This window comes from Neophocaena asiaeorientalis, unplaced genomic scaffold, assembly GCF_003031525.2.
Source record: "Neophocaena asiaeorientalis asiaeorientalis breed wild unplaced genomic scaffold, Neophocaena_asiaeorientalis_V1.1 scaffold131, whole genome shotgun sequence".
Taxonomy (NCBI): domain Eukaryota; kingdom Metazoa; phylum Chordata; class Mammalia; order Artiodactyla; family Phocoenidae; genus Neophocaena; species Neophocaena asiaeorientalis.
The window spans coordinates 1,173,183-1,189,285 of record NW_020173201.1 but is presented as its reverse complement, the minus strand read 5'-3'; the positions used below and the strand labels follow the sequence as shown (position 1 = coordinate 1,189,285).

Genomic DNA, 16,103 nt, shown 5'->3' with positions numbered 1-16,103 from the left:
AGCCATCTGGTCCTGAGCTTTTGTTGGTTGGAAGATTTTTTGTTTTTTTTTTTTTGAGGTACGTGGGCCTCTCACTGCTGTGGCCTCTCACTCCACGGAGCACAGGCTCCGGACGTGCAGGCCCAGCGCCCATGGCTCACGGGCCCAGCCGCTCCATGGCACATGGGATCCTCCCAGACTGGGGCATGAACCCACGCCCCCTGCAGCGGCAGGCAGACTCTCAACCACTGCGTCACCAGGGAAGGACTGTTGGAAGATTTTTAATCACAATTTCAATTTCAGTGCTTGTGATTGGTCTCTTTATATCCATGTAATTAATTTTTTTTCATCTTGATCTTTTGTTAGCACTTTTATGAATTCATCAGTTCTCCATTAGAGTTCTGAAAATGCCTATTCATTCAGTTCAGCAGTATAGTCAGTTACCAGAAACCTGTACTTGTCAGAGTCTTTTCCATGAATTCCTTGAAGATGAAACCCTTTTATAGGAACATATTTGCAAAAGCATCAGAGTATACCCAGAACTTTCTGTAAATGACAAAAGACTTAAAAATGACCACGGTTAAAGATTTGATGAAAGTTCATAATAATGCAATTGACAAGGAAATTTAGTTATTTCTGAGATATACATTTTAAAGTAATAATTAGAATTATGACTTATTATACTTATAAGATTTTTTAGAAATTTCATGTAATGTCTGAAACATTTATATTAACATATTTCCATACAAATAACACAAAGCAAGTTTAGTATTAGTTGTTTTGTTTGTTTGTTTTTCGATTTCCCCTTTTATGGCTGTTAGCATTTGCCTTATGTGTTGAGGTGCTCCTATGTTGGGTGCATAAATATTTACAATTGCTCTATCTTCTTCTTGGATCGATCCCTTGATCATTATGTAGTGGCTTTCTTTGTCTCTTGTAATAGTCTTTATTTTAAAGTCTATTTTGTCTGATATGAGAATTGCTAATCCCACTTTCTTTAGATTTCCATTTGCATGGAATATCCTTTTCCATCCCCTCACTTTCAGTCTGTATGTGTCCCTAGGTCTGAAGTGGGTTTCTTGTAGACAGCATATATATGGGTCTCGTGTTTGTATCCATTCAGCCAGTCTGTGTCTTTTGGTGGGAGCATTTAATCCATTTACATTTAAGGTAATTATTGATATGTATGTTCCTATTCCCATTTTCTTAATTGTTTTGGGTTTGTTATTGTAGGTCTTTTCCTTCTCTTGTGTTTCCTGCCTAGAGAAGTTCCTTTAGCATTTGTTCTACAGCTGGTTTGGTGGTGCTCAATTCTCTTAGCTTTTGTTTGTCTGTAAAGCTTTTAATTTCTCCATCAAATTCGAATGAGATCCTTGCTGGGTAGAGTAATCTTGGTTGTAGGTTTTTCCCTTTCATCACTTTAAATATGTCGTGCCGCTCCCTTCTGGCTTGCAGAGTTTCTGCTGAAAGATCAGCTGTTAACCTTATGGGGATTCCCTTGTATTTTATTTGCTGCTTTTCCCTTGCTGCTTTTAATATTTTTTCTTTGTATTTAATTTTTGATAGTTTGATTAATATGTGTCTCAGCGTGTTTCTCCTTGGATTTATCCTGTTGGGACTCTCTGTGCTTCCTGGACTTGATTGAATATTTCCTTTCCCATATTAGGGAAGTTTTCAACTATAATCTCTTCAAATATTTTCTCAGTCCCTTTCTTTTTCTCTTCTTCTTCTGGGATCACTATAATTCGAATGTTGGTGTGTTTAATGTTGTCCCAGAGGTCTCTGAGACTGTCCTCAATTCTTTTCATTCTTTTTTCTTTATTCTGCTCTGCAGTAGTTATTTCCACTATTTTATCTTCCAAGTCACTTATCCATTCTTCTGCCTCAGTTATTCTGCTACTGATTCCTTCTAGAGAATTTTTAATTTCATTTATTGTGTTGTTCATCATTGTTTGTTTGCTTTTCAGTTCTTCTAGGTGCTTGTTAAATGTTTCTTGTATTTTCTCCATTCTATTTCCAAGATTTTGGATCATCTTTACTATCATTACTCTGAATTCTTTTTCAGGTAGACTGCCTATTTCCACTTCATTTGTTTGGCCTGGTGTGTTTTTACCTTGCTCCTTTACCTGCTGCATATTTCTCTGTCTTCCCATTTTGCTTAACTTACTGTGTTTGGAGTCTCCTTTTTGCAGACCGCAGGTTCGTAGTTCCCGTTGTTTTTGCTGTCTGCCCCCAGTGGCTAAGGTTGGTTCAGTGTGTTGTGTAGGCTTCCTGGTTGAGGGGACTAGTGCCTGTGTTCTGGTGGATGAGGCTGGATCTTGTCTTTCTGGTAGGCAGGACTGCATCTGGTGGTGTGTTTTGGTGTGTCTGTGATCTTATTATGATTTTAGGCAGCCTCTCTGCTAATGGATGGGGTTGTGTTCCTGTCTTGTAGTTGTTTGACATAGGGTGTCCAGCAGTGTAGCTTGCTGGTTGTTGAGTGGAGCTGCGTCTTAGTGTTGAGATGGAGATCTCTGGGAGAGCTTTCACTGTTTGATATTATGTGGATCCGGGAGGTTTCTGGTGGACCAATGTCCTGAACTTGGCTCTCCCACCTCAGGCACAGGCCTGACACACTGCTGGAGCACCAAGACCCTGTCAGCCACATGGCTGAGAAGAAAAGGGAGATAAAAAGAAAGAAAGAAAGAGAAAGACGGAAAGAAAGAAGAAGGAAAGAAGATAGAAAGAGAAAAAAATAAAATAAAAAAAGTTATTAAATAAAAAATAAAAAAATTATTAAAAATAAAAAAAGTAATAAAGAAAAAGAAAAACAAAAGAAAGAAGAGAGCAACCAAACCAAAAAACAAATCCACCAATTATAACAAGTGCTAAAAACTATAGTAAAAAAACAAAAAATGGACAGACAGAACCCTAGCACACATGGTGAAAGTAAAGCTATACAGACAAAATCACACAAAGAAGCATACACATACACACTCACAAAAAGAGAAAAAGGAAAAAAAAATCTATGTATAAAAAAATTTTTTAAAAAGGAAGAGAGCAACCAAATCAATAAACAAATCTACCAGTGATAATAAACTCTAATTACTAAACTAAGCTAAACATAAAACTAGAAACCTGTCAATTGCATACAGCAAACCCCAAGTCTACAGTTGATCCCCTAGTCCACTGCCTCAATTTTGGGATGATTGGTTGTTTATTCAGGTATTCCAGAGATGCAGGATACATCAAGTTGATTGCAGAGACTTAATCCGCTGCTCCTGAGGCTGCTGGGAGAAATTTCCCTTTCTCTCCTTTGTTCGCACAGCTCCCAGGGCTCAGCTTTGGATTTGGACCTGCCTCTGCGGGTAGGTCGCCTGAGGGCGTCTGTTCTTCGCTCAGACAGGACGGGGTTAAAGGAGCCGCTGATTTGAGAGCTCTGGCTCGCTCAGCCCTGGGGGAGGGAGGGGCACGGAGGGCGGGGCGGGCCTGCAGCGGAGGCCGGCGTGACGTTGCACCAGCCTGACGTTGCACCTTCCCCGGGAAGTTGTCTCTGGATCCCGGGACCCTGGCAGTGGCGGGCTGCACAGGCTCCCTGGAAGGGAGTGTGGAGCGTGACCTGTGCTCGCACACAGGCTTCTTGGTGACGGCAGCAGCCGCCTTAGCGTCTCATGCCCGTCTCTGGGGTCCTTGCTGATAGCCGCGGCTCCCGCCCGTCTCTGGAGCTCCTTTAAGCGGCGCCTATTAATCCCCTCTCCTCGCGCACCAGGAAACAAAGAGGCAAGAAAAAGTCTGTTGCCTCTTCAGCAGCTCCAGACTTTTTCGCGGACTCCCTCCCGGCTAGCTGTGGCGCACTAGCCCCCTTCTGGCTGTGTTCACGCCACCAACCCCAGTCCTCTCCCTGGGATCCAACCGAAGCCCGAGCCTCAGTTCCCAGCCCCTGCCTGTCCTGGCGGGTGAGCAGACAAGCCTCTCGGGCTGGTGAGTGCCGGTCGGCACCGATCCTCGGTGCGGGAATCTCTCCGTTTTGCCGTCCGTACCCTGTTGCTGCGCTCTCCTCCGCGGTTCCTAAGCTTTCCCTCTCCGCCACCTGCAGTCTCCGCCCGCGAAGGGGCTTCTAGCGTGTGGGAACCTTTCCTCCTTCACGGCTCCCTCCCACTGGTGCAGGTCCCGTCCCTATCCTTTTGTCTCTGTTTATTCTTTTTTCTTTTGCCCTACCCAGGTACGTGGGGGGTTTCTTGCCTTTTGGGAGGTCTGAGGTCTTCTGCCAGCGTTCAGTAGGTGTTCTGTAGGAGTTGTTCCACATGTAGATGTATTTCTGATGTATTTGTGGGGAGGAAGGTGATCTCCACATCTTACTCTTCCGCCATCTTGAAGGCCTCCCTGTTCTTTAATACTTTTAATGGAACATTTTGTTTTAATATTCTATCCAGTTTTAAAAATTGTTCTCAATAAGAAGATTGTTCTGTTGTAATGGTGTTCATCTAGTATTTTTTTTTTTTTTTTTTTTTTTTCGGTACGCGGGCCTCTCACTGTTGCGGCCTCTCCCGTTGCGGAGCACAGGTGCCGGACGCGCAGGCTCAGCTGCCATGGCTCACGGGCCCAGCAGCTCCGCGGCATGTGGGATCTTCCCAGACTGGGGCACAAGCCCGTGTCCCCTGCATCGGCAGGCTTACTCTCAACCACTGCACCACCAGGGAAGCCCTCATCTAGTATTTTTTAACTTTATTCCTTTTCAGCAGTGGAGATATTTTTTTCAAATTAAGTCTTAGATGGATTCATAATATATAAAACAGATGAAAAAAGAGCCATGCTTAAAATTACACAGGTATCATTGGGCCATCCATCTCCCAGAAGCCATTTTCCTTGTGGCGTGAGGAATTGCTTTCTGCTTCCTGTCTGGACCCTGAGTGGTCTGTACCAGTTTGGTTCCATTATACCCTCACCTTCCACCTTAACGACCCTAACCAGCACCCCTTAGAGGGCTTGATATATTAAAATATTATCAGGACACTGCCAAAGGGAATCGTAAGTATTATGATATATTGAAATTGCTTATCTAACAAATTAATACTGGTGAAAATGTCAAATATTGATTCTCCTCCTAAATAAAAGGCCTGGATCTCATGCTCTTCAGCTACCTTGATATGTCCTGTCTTAACTTTTGGTCACTATCCTTTTGCTGCTATGAATCCTGTTCATTGTCCTTTGCCATCAGAAAAGTGGATTTACACACCTTGTCAAACATGTCCTTGTTGCCCTTCCTTCCTTCCTTTTAGTACTTTATTGATTTTTGCCGATAGTCGAACAAACTAGTTGTAAACTAGGAAGTATCCTAAGTTCCCTGAGGCTCTACTCTAACAGAGATGGTGAATAGGAATCTTTACAAGATGGTGAGTTGGCCATTTGAAACTCTTCCTCAGTGATGGAGTTAGAGTGGCAGGGAGGAAAGCACATGAACCCTGACTCAGAGTAGTTGGTGGCTAGGACCTATTTTCAATTATGTGAAATCAGAAGTAGAGTTACCAGACATTCTTGCTTTATGAAGTTGGAATGCCCTATGCTTTTTGCTTCAAAAGTTGGGTGGAATCCAGGTGGATGTGTAGGAATCTTCAGTAATCCATTAGAACATAATTTATTCATATTTTTCTCCCTCTCAAGCCATTTAGGGAGAAGAAAGCTTTGGTTTATTGCTCCTTTAAGTGAGGAAGATAAAAATGAAACCAACAAAACCAAACAAGTGTCTGAAATCCAGTCACTGAAATGACAACTTAGTTTTGCAAATGGAACAAGTCTTTGCATGGATATGAGAACTTGGCTCTGGAATTAAGACTGAGGGGTAAGTGGATGAGTTCCTAATCATATATATATATGGAGTAGCATTTCTTAGGCCAACTTTTTCACGCTCATGCACTGCTAGCAAAGAAGTTATTGTCAAGCTTTACTTTCAAAGTTTGTATTGTGAAAGCAATGTATTTTGTTTTCTAAATAGAACATTGTATTATAATATTGAATGTGCTTTTTCGAAATACTGTTCCTTGCCCCTACCCCCATATTGTCCCCCGCTCTCCCTCTCCCTCTTCTTAAGGGTCACCAAACAGCGCAATTCAACTGCCCCGCTCATGATACTACGAATCTACAGCCAGTTCTGGCAAAGTGTCTCAGGGTATTTTTCACAGGAAGTTCAACAGCAAACTTTGCAATGTTAAATAAAGTAGGGGAAGGTTTGGTAATTCTTTAAAAATATAATGCAAATGCAGTGGTTTAATTTTCTCAATGAGACACTTTTTAAAAATTGTCACTGTGACACAAATTATGTTGTTTGAGATCCATGAGATTCAAATGGACTATTGATATCATTATGATTTTTGACTGAGCAAAATCTTTCATTTAGCTCTCCCAAGCCATAGAAGATTCTAATTTTTTGTATTATGTCTAGTGGCTAGAAAAATAGATCATAGGAAAATGTGGGAAAAGGATACAGAGGCAAATTTTTCCTAAGTCAAGAAATATGCCAAAACAAGAATTCTTCACAACTCCTGAGCGCCTAATATAGACCTGGGTGTTTAGGTGATGTTTAGTAAATATGTTTAGACCAGCAATTGAAATTTCCTGTATAGCCTTATATATTTGAGGACTAGTCTTGCTGTTTTGTGGGGAAGATGTCAGATGAGGTAGCAGAGACACAGAGAAAAGTGGAATAATATAGATATTGGTTTTAAATGTCATCTTCTGCCTCTTATTATGTGATCTTGGAAAAATTACTTCCCTCCTGAGCCTCAATTTTTTCATCTGTAAAATAGAAATTATAATACCTTGCAACATTATTATTTATAAGGATTAGAAAGAGTATGTGTATAGACAACAAGGATTGCCGTATGGCAAGGGGAACTATGTTCGATATCTTGTAATAACCTATAATGGAAAAGAACTGGAAAAAGGAATATATATATATATATATATATATATAACTGAATCACTTTGCTGTACACCTGAAACTAGCACAATATTGTAGATCAGCTATACTACAATAAAAAATAACTAATAATAATAAATAAAATTCAAAAAAGAAACAGTATATGTAAAGTGCTCACCCATACTTGTCCCTCATTAAGTGGCAGGCACTATTATTATTGGTTAAAAAAAAAAAAAAAAAGAACAACAACAATATTAACTGCAAAATTCTTTCATTAGGGAAAGGTTTCCCTGAGCTAACTCCCTCCTAAATCCCTACAGCAGAGTCTGGCTTCACCCCAAGTTTCAAAAACATGTAGCCTTGGTGTGAACTCTGGACCCAGTCCCTTTTCTGTAATCTTCATAGACCCCAAGTTCATCTGACCCCAAAGTGCCTTAGTCAAAGGGGAATTAATGGGACATTTGGCCAAAAATTCTGAATGGAGATCTTCCAGGCACAGAACATTCTGGAACCCACAGTGTTTTATATCCTCTTCTCACAGTGGCTGGGGTCAAAGCAAAGCTGGAGGGAAAACTGTCTAAGGAGACCTGGACCCAAAAAAGGCCAAGAGTTTTTAATTCTGAATCTGTGTTGTGAATAGTATGTATTGGCATCCTATTTAGATTCCTTTTGGCACATTGGCTGGTCTTATTAGCAATAAAGTCAATTTAAAACAAATGAAACAAATTTTAGCAGTTGAAAAGTAATTCTTTGAAAAACCTTACTTTAATGATTTTAATATTACTTTTTAATGTTATTATATTAATTTTATATGCTGTAGCTCAAGTGAGAGCAGTTGTCCCATTTAAAATTTGATCATCTTATTTGCAAATACAATTTTTAAAAACATTGAGAGTCATATAATTGGTAGAAGTATTTTCTGTTAAGTTCCCTGGGTGTTTGTGGGGGGTATTTTCTTAAATCGTCTTAGAGGGGAAGTACTTTCTTTTATTCATCTTTGGATCAACAGAACCTATTTAGCATAGCGACTGATATACAAAAGATAATAAATAAAAGTTTGTTGAATAAATGGAAGAGCAAACCAATGAAGTTTGTTTCCAGCATAAAGTGGTGGAAAGAACGCTCCACAGAAACCCAGAAGACCTCCATTTTGGCCTTGGCTTTATCACAAATTTTCTGTGTGACTTAGACAAGTGACTTAACCTCTCTGAGGCAGACTCGTCTGACATCGAGGCAAAGTAGTGTAATAATACTTATCTCATAGGGTTGTTCTGCTTGACTCATAAGACCGGCATGGGGTGCAGATGAAATAGTGAATATGCTTTATAAACCAGAGTGCATGACACAAATGATGATTAAAAAATATATAGAGAACTCTTTGCCATTTCTTAAATTCTCAGTCAAGATACCCACTAGTTTCTGAGAGGCCAGTCGCGTTGGGAATAGCTGATGTTCTCACTTAGGCTGTGTCATATAATGATGTAAATAATAGTAATAATATTGATAATGACTATCATTAATTGAGCAGTTATTACAAGCTACGTCTTGTGCTAGACATGGCACATTATTTTTAATCTTCACAAAAGCCCTGTAAGACAGGAGTTATTATTGTCTTTATTTTACAGACAAGAAAATGGGGGCTTAAGTCATATCCATCACTTGGTCTGTCTGACACCAATATTCATACCCTTTCCACTAGGCCATAATGCCCTTTACAAAAAGTTTTACCAGGTTTTGAGCTCCACTGTGATATGGGTTTCTTAACATAGCAGATTTCACTGAATCCTCACCACAACCAAAGGAGTAGGGTATTATTATTATCATCCTCATTCAACAGATGACAAAACTGAGGCCTAGAGAGGCTAGGTAACCGGGTCTGTCTGATTCCAAAGTGTGGCTATATTTACACAGTGCTAGAATTTGTGATATTTTTTTTGTGTGTGATTATGTAGAAACACACAGTGGGATGCACCTAATTCTCTATTGTCTGAAAGAATGTAGTCATAATGTGTAACATTTCTCCCATAGCAGGTGACCTTTTTCTTTGTAGAAAGAAGTTAAGGGTAGCATGGCTTCAGGGGAAACCTTTCTGTACAAGACAGAAAAGAACTTGAAAATAATCTCAGTGGAATTCAAGGAGGACGCTTGCCCTCCAAATTTGTGCTGTCTCTCTGATTTGGGGAAATGCTCCTGTTAGGAATCTTCTTACCCAGTAGCTGCAGAATTCATGCCCAGACTCCAGTGCTGCTAGCATGCGGGGTGGGACCCACGTCCTGCCGATCCCAAGCTCCCAGTAGAGTCATTCGTTTGGAGGGGAGGGAACACAGAACAAATGGGCTTGGTCTGAGTGCGGTTCTTTCCTTTTTGCTGCAGTGGTGTCTGGCATTCTGTGGAAGCAGCAGCAGAAGCGACAGCTTCCTAGGGGATCTTAACATGCAGTTCCTGATGCAGAAGTGGCTTCGGGGCTGGTGGAAGTGTCCTACAACAGGGATTGAGCAGAGTTCCTGCCTTTCAGTGCTTGGATTTTCTCATCCTGGTCTTGGGCAATGCTATTGGATGCCTAACCTTGATTGGCTTTTCTAACACCCCAGATCTTCTGTGAGCCTTTAAAAAAATAAAATTCAAAATATCTTCCTCCTGATTAAATGAGCCAGGTAGATTCTGTTTCTGGCAAATAAAACTCACGCCAGATTCAGTAGTCAGGAAGTTTAGTGAGTAGGAGGGCTTGGCCACCTCAAGAGACTTTTGCCGTAGCTGTGCTCTAAGCAGAACGTCAGATCTGTCTTCTCCACTGTTCTGTGGCACCAAGTAAGGGGAACCCAAGCCCTATATTTCTCAGAGTGCTTCTGATGCCGTGGTGTGCTGGAGCCTGCTTGTACTGGCTTCTGAAAGCCGAGTGTTAAATTTTCAGGAATTTTATGAGTCTGTTGACAACACTGATAGCTTGAAATCAACTATGTTGGGAGTATTTATATTACAGAAATGAGCAAATGCTACAAATCAGGCCTCCCTCACTTCCCAGTAGGTTAAACATTTACCAGCCTATCCCTGTCCCACTGTCTGGTAATTCTGTACACTTTGCTGCAAGATAGTTTGTGAAATGTCCTGCCCAGCCTCATTCAATGTTGATAGCTTTCTAAGACTTTTACTGGGCATCAATCTCAAATCAGAAAACATGCCTTGTAAGAACTTTGCCAGCGTTGTTTCCTAAACCCAGAGAACCCTTCCATTGCTCTTCTGCCCGGCAAACTTCAAGAGCAAGAACCAATATCACCTTTTTTTAGTCTTAACTGACTCCCCGGACGGAATCAATTATTCCTTCTTCTGAGCGTGCCCCCCTCCCCCTTCAGCACTTGGCATATGAAGGCACTCACCTCATTATTGTTCTTTTTAAAACATTACATGATGCTTATACATGTCACGCTCTTTCCTAAGACATTCTAGTGCCTTAGATATATTCACTTAGTAAATTCATATAACTGCCCAACAAGGGAAGTACAATTATTGGGCCTATTTTATAGACGGGAAAACAGAGGCACAGAGAGTTAGGTAATTTGTCCATGATCACACATCTTAGAATTTACATTGTCTGGCTTATGGTCTGTGTTCTAAGTACTCTTGTTTTTATGTAGCTGCCTTCCCGGGAGATTGTAAAAGTTTATTGTTTGTCTTTTTGTTTAAGTGCATTTTGAGGGCAAGATCTGAGTCTTACCCATTTTTGGATCTATAGTTCCAAGGACAGGATGTACTACCACCAGGCACTGCACTCAACCCATATGCAGTAGAGGAAGGGATACATCAGCCCCTTCCTCCTTTTGAAGATTCCTACATGGATGCACAATTCAAAAGATGGATAGGAATAGAGCTGCTCTGGAAGAAAAACGGCCCTGTGGACTTTATCATGCTTCTTGAGGCAGCTTCGTGGGTATCACTGTGGACCCTTAGGCTCTGACCACACCGTTGTGCGTATTACTGCGTTGGACCATTGATCCCAAGTTTCCATCTAGAAAATAAGGTCTCAGTTCCTGCTGCTGTTAGTGCTGAAGTTTTAGTGCTATCAGTGTTAGGGCTGTGATCTAGGGAGGGGTCGGACCAAAACAGAACAGAGAAGGAAAGCCATTTAAGAACAAAGAGATCCTTACTTCAAGGATAACCAGTTGCTTTCGACTGTGGGAGGTACCTTCAGGAACATTAGCATGGGAGAAGGGGAGACTGAGCTGAGATTTGGAAGGATGGAGCTCCACTCGCTAGAACACCATATTTGCTGGGTTACACGAGCAGCAGAGGGCACCTCCCTCCCCTGCCACCAAAGCAACAGGCTATCTCCAATTAGGCCTTTCAAATGGCAGTTCCCACCCCCCACCCACCCCCTGCCTTGGACTCCTCTTCTGGATGGGACACACTGCTCATCACCCATGATCCCACTCAAATGTCATTGCCTCAGGGAAGTCTTCTCTTTCCCCCCTGTGCAACACCTACTGCGTAGATGATCAGGGACTTTGTGGAATCCATAAAAGCATCTAGGACTATGGCTGATACAGCCAGCGCTCAGTAATCGCCTCCTGAATACGTGAGTTAAGGCCAAGAAAGAAAGGGATTGAGGAGGCTCTTCCTGTGATGACTTCAAAGAAACCATTCTGTTCTTTACTTGCATAAAGTAAATTCTCCACCTGCTTATGGTCTTGGGGACATAGCCATATGTGCTCCTTTGAAAGCTGGCTCCCATCTCCCATCACATCACATTTTTTTTTTTTTCCTGGCAGAAGATAACTGGGCTGTGGGAGATGAAGTCAGGCTTGACCCCAGTGTGAAGTGTGGGTCATGTGTCAGGGGGGAATGTTAATTGTCCTCCCTCTGTTGTCCCACCTCTCCAGGCACATCTCTGTTTATGCCATGACAGTTTCTTTACACAGCCAGGGCAGTGTCTGCCATCCAGGAAGCTGTGGAGAAGAGCACATATCCCAGTATGCACCAAGTCCAAACGAAGCATGCCAAGGGACAACAAGTGATAGCCCCAGGGGCAAATTTCTGGTCAATTTGGTCTGTAATTAGGCTAAGTTATTTCCTAATTCCACCTCTGGGGTGTCTCTAGGGAACAGTAGTTGCCTCCCATGGCTCTGTTGGGCATTCTCTGTTCTTCCTGGACAGCCCTGGGGTGCAGACTCTGAAGGAGACTGAGGATGGACACAGCCTATACAAGCACTCAGCTCACTGTTTAGTCTCAGTAATAGACTATAGTAATGCCTGGAGGGCTTGGGCCCTATTCTTATTCAACCAGATCTCTGACTACAGCCAGGCTGAAAGTGGCATGGCCTGCTTAGTAACCCTCAATATCCTCTTATGGGATTCTCTGACTCAGAACTCAGACAGGATGTGATCTCAGCTTCTTGCATACCTTCACACTCATGGGCACGGTCCTGTGTTTCCTGCAGTTTCAATTGGAGTGGGAAGAAATGCTAAACGTGTGTGTGTAAGACAAAGAGGAATTTCTTGGGGAGGATCTTTGAAGAGACACTTGGCTACCTCTAGAGGATTGCTTTTCCTTCTTGACTTATTGCCCTGTTTTCCAGCTCTCAGCCTTTTACCCAAGAGTCACTACCCAGTAGGCACCTGGCTGGTCTCCCTTCCTTCAGTCTCTTAACTCCTTGACTGCACAGAGGTGCCAGAGCCACTGTACTCAAGCACCGTTCCATCGCATCCAGCTCTTTCTATCAAACCAAGTCCTCCCTTCCCCATCCATTCTGGTCAACAAAGTTGTCCATCAGCTTACCTGCATTCCCATCTTCCCTACCTCTTATCGTTCTTTCCTTTAGCTTCTCTGCTGCCAGCTGGTCAGTTTCCTTGTAGTTTATCCCATATCCTGTCAGTTCCCCCAACCTAGTGTTGAAGTTTATCCTTACTGGAAAGGACGTGTGCTTCAAAAGACCCTGAAAATACAACCATCATCACCATCAACACTATCATTACCATCTATTAGCACATCCTTTACATCAGGCACTGTGCTGAGGGCTTTACATGAATTAATCCATTTAATCCTCAGGATAATCCTATGATTATCCTCATTTTACAAATGAGAAAACTGAGGATCAAAAAGATTGAGTGACTTGTCAAAGGCCTCAAGTGTGCTAAGCTTATACCACATCAAGGATTTGAACTTAGATTTGTCTGATATCAAAGCCAGAACTCTTAATAATGATAACGTACAGTCTCCCATTGATCCCATGCTTTCTTACCTTGAATTCACTCTGAGTTTATGTATGTAGTTTAGGGTCCATCCTTGGGCATTTGGGTATTGGAGACAAGGAGGAATTTTTTTAGATCGGATGGTCCAACACCTTTTTTCAGTAGTTGAGAAAACTGAAGATTAGAGGGGCAAAAAAGCTTGTCAAAGAGTCTGAAGTAGGTTAATGGAAGAACCAGAACCTGGTCTCAGGTCTGGTCTCAGGTCCCAGATCTCCTGACTGAGGCACATTCAGTGCTGGTTCCAGTACGGCACATAGCATCCTTTTGTGTTTTTGAAAATTCGTTCTCCATAAATTTCAAAATTATACATCTTTCCTACTCAATTATAGTACTAGTTAATTAAGGATAGAAGCCATATTTCACACTTTAAAAATATATTTCCAGTCTTATGTAAAATGTGGAAACTAAGTGGTTTACATGGTGGTCACTGAATGGAAAATGCAGAAGTTGCTGGCAGTGCCTGACACATAGTCTGCTCAGTAAGTACTTTTCAAGTGAATGAGTGGATGAATGAAATGGTGTCAGGAAGACTATAGTTGAATTTGAGCTGGGGGGTGTTTCCAGGAATATGGATGAAGTTTTGCAACAAAGGAAAAGCACCCAGCTTTGAATGCTGCTGACAAGCTGGTCTTTAAAGAAAATTACAACACATGTGTATGAAGAGATGAGTCATTGGAGAAGAGTTATTGAACCTGACAGGCATGGTGAAGAGAACAGCAGTGGTCTCTGACTGCTCAACAAATATGCTGAACATCTGCTTGGCATCATCGAGAGCATCTTTGCCTGCTGGCCAATGGGATGTGCCCCTGTGTCAAGTGGTGGCCTCTCATGTTTGGCATTGTTCATCCAGGGCTCTGAAAGATGTGGTTACTGCAGTGGGTAAAGTGCCAGGTGTTTCGGCACTTTAAATGAATCACTTGAGCATCTTTTTAAAAGGCTGATTCTAATTTAATAGGTCTTGGGTATAGTCTAAGATTCTGTATTTCTTACAAGCTACCAGGTAATGCTGATGCTGCTGGTCTGAGAAATACTTTGAGTAACACAGTTCTAGGTGCTCCATGGAAAAATACTAGAGAATGCAACAAATGAAAGTAGCTCTCGTTCACTTCTCAGCATTCTCCTCTGATCAAGGATCCCCATTCTGGACCAGCTTTCCAGCAGTGGGCTGGCCTCCCAGTGGGTTGGTTATGATGCCTCCTTGGGGTATGATTGGATTTAGGAGTCATAGAGATATTATGGGAATGCAAATCAAAGAAGCATCAAAGCTCATACTTCCTAGAGGTTTACACCTAAAATCCATGCAAGGAAGATCTAAGTCACTTAGAGATTCCTCTTCATTTCTAGGGCCTAGCACATAGTAGACCATCCTACTAAAAATGCCAAATGAATGAACAAAAGAAAATGGAGGAGGCTTTGATAAGAAAATCTAGAGTCATACTACACTAAAATTAACTTTATTTATAGGATTAAGAACTGTGCCAGGAAGTCAAATAAACAAAAATGGATGTTTCAAGAACCGTACCTTAACTCTCAGGCTTATTACTTACGGAAAAAATTCTAAGTCCTTACTCAGAGCCTATTTGTGCTTTTTTATTTTTAAATAAAAGAGTGAAATAGTTTATTATCAATATAGTGATGTGATATCTCACCTTTCGTAAGATTTTATAGTCTGCAGTTCACTTTAAAAATAGCTTTATTGAGATATAATTCACATATCATAAAATTTACCCTTTAAAAGTGTTATTTGTACTTATTTTACAACCTATTTTACAGAGCATGGCTGTCTTTAGTAGATGAGAAAAGGCAAGTTAAAGGGGTTTGGAGAGAACAGGAGACAGATAAAGGCAGGCAAAGGAAAAAGTGCTCATGGTAAGAGAGAAGGCAAAAATAATATTAAAAGAAGCACAGAGATGTACCAAGAAATCCCGATAACCTGGAACTATTTAGTTTGGTGGAAACCCCTTTATACTATGCTTCAAAATATCCCAAGAGGATGACTGTATACAAGCTGGGATAATAATGGATATTCGTGGTGATGTCCTTGAGTTGTCAAGGAGATGTTGAGTTATACTCAATGTACTCTGCTTAGAAAGCCCAGATAGCTGTGATCCATTAACAGATTTTCATTACAAAGGTGATAGAAATATATTTTTTAAAGTTTTGGGTGCTTTGAGGAGTAAGTCCTCAGCTCTCTCCACAATGAGTCAGTCCATGCGGATTCCAGAAAGTCAGTGTTTTTCGGTATGAACTTCAAAGCTCAGCCACATGCACTTGGCCCTGCTAGCTCATGAGAGGAAGTCTTTACCAGCACCACGTGTGTGATCAAGGGCATCCAGGCTTCCATGGTGGCACATCTTCCTCCCATGGACACCATCCTTCCCTCCCGTTTTGGACTGGACTGTCTCCTGAGATCCTCCTGATCTTAAAACTTAAACCTTTCTGAATGGGAATCAGAATGGTCCTGTGTCTGAGATGCAAAGAAAATGCTGGAAGATTTTCTGTCAAATTTTCCTTTGGTTTAAAAATCTGAAACTCATTTGCTCCTCTGACCCATTCCCAGATGCCACGGGAAGCAAGCACATGGATACACAATGCCAGGATGCCACTGTCTTCAGTGCTCTTATTTTTGATTGTGCAGAAAGCTTCCTATTCTTTTTCTTTGAGGGGCTACACCATTGCAGTGTTAGGCAAGTCATTTTCTGAGCTTTGATTTCCTCACCTGTAACATGAGGATGGTAATACCTGTCCTGGGCACCTCACAGGGTTAGCGTGAGGTTTATGGATAATTTTAAAAAGTAGGTCAAACATATTGAGTACTTACTATTTTTTTCAGGCACCATGTGAAAGGCTTGGCATATATTATCTCACTTAATCCTTACATTAATGCTTGGAAGTCAATAGTTTTATTATCCCCGTTTAACTGATAAGGATATTTTAGCTCATAGAGGTGACTGGCCTAAGATCACCATGGCTAAGAACTGGTGGA

At 41.6% G+C, this 16,103-nt stretch overlaps 1 long non-coding RNA gene across 6 annotated transcripts in view; it reads left to right on the top strand.

Annotated features, from left to right (window-relative positions):
• LOC112399585 (uncharacterized) overlaps positions 1 to 16,103 on the top strand; it is a 443,663-nt gene that overhangs the window by 46,170 nt on the left and 381,390 nt on the right. For all 6 annotated transcript variants that reach the window (XR_003003259.1, XR_003003260.1, XR_003003255.1 and 3 more), the window contains exon 2: positions 5,620 to 5,797. This is a non-coding gene — a long non-coding RNA (uncharacterized LOC112399585). The remainder of the gene's footprint in view (positions 1 to 5,619; positions 5,798 to 16,103) is intronic.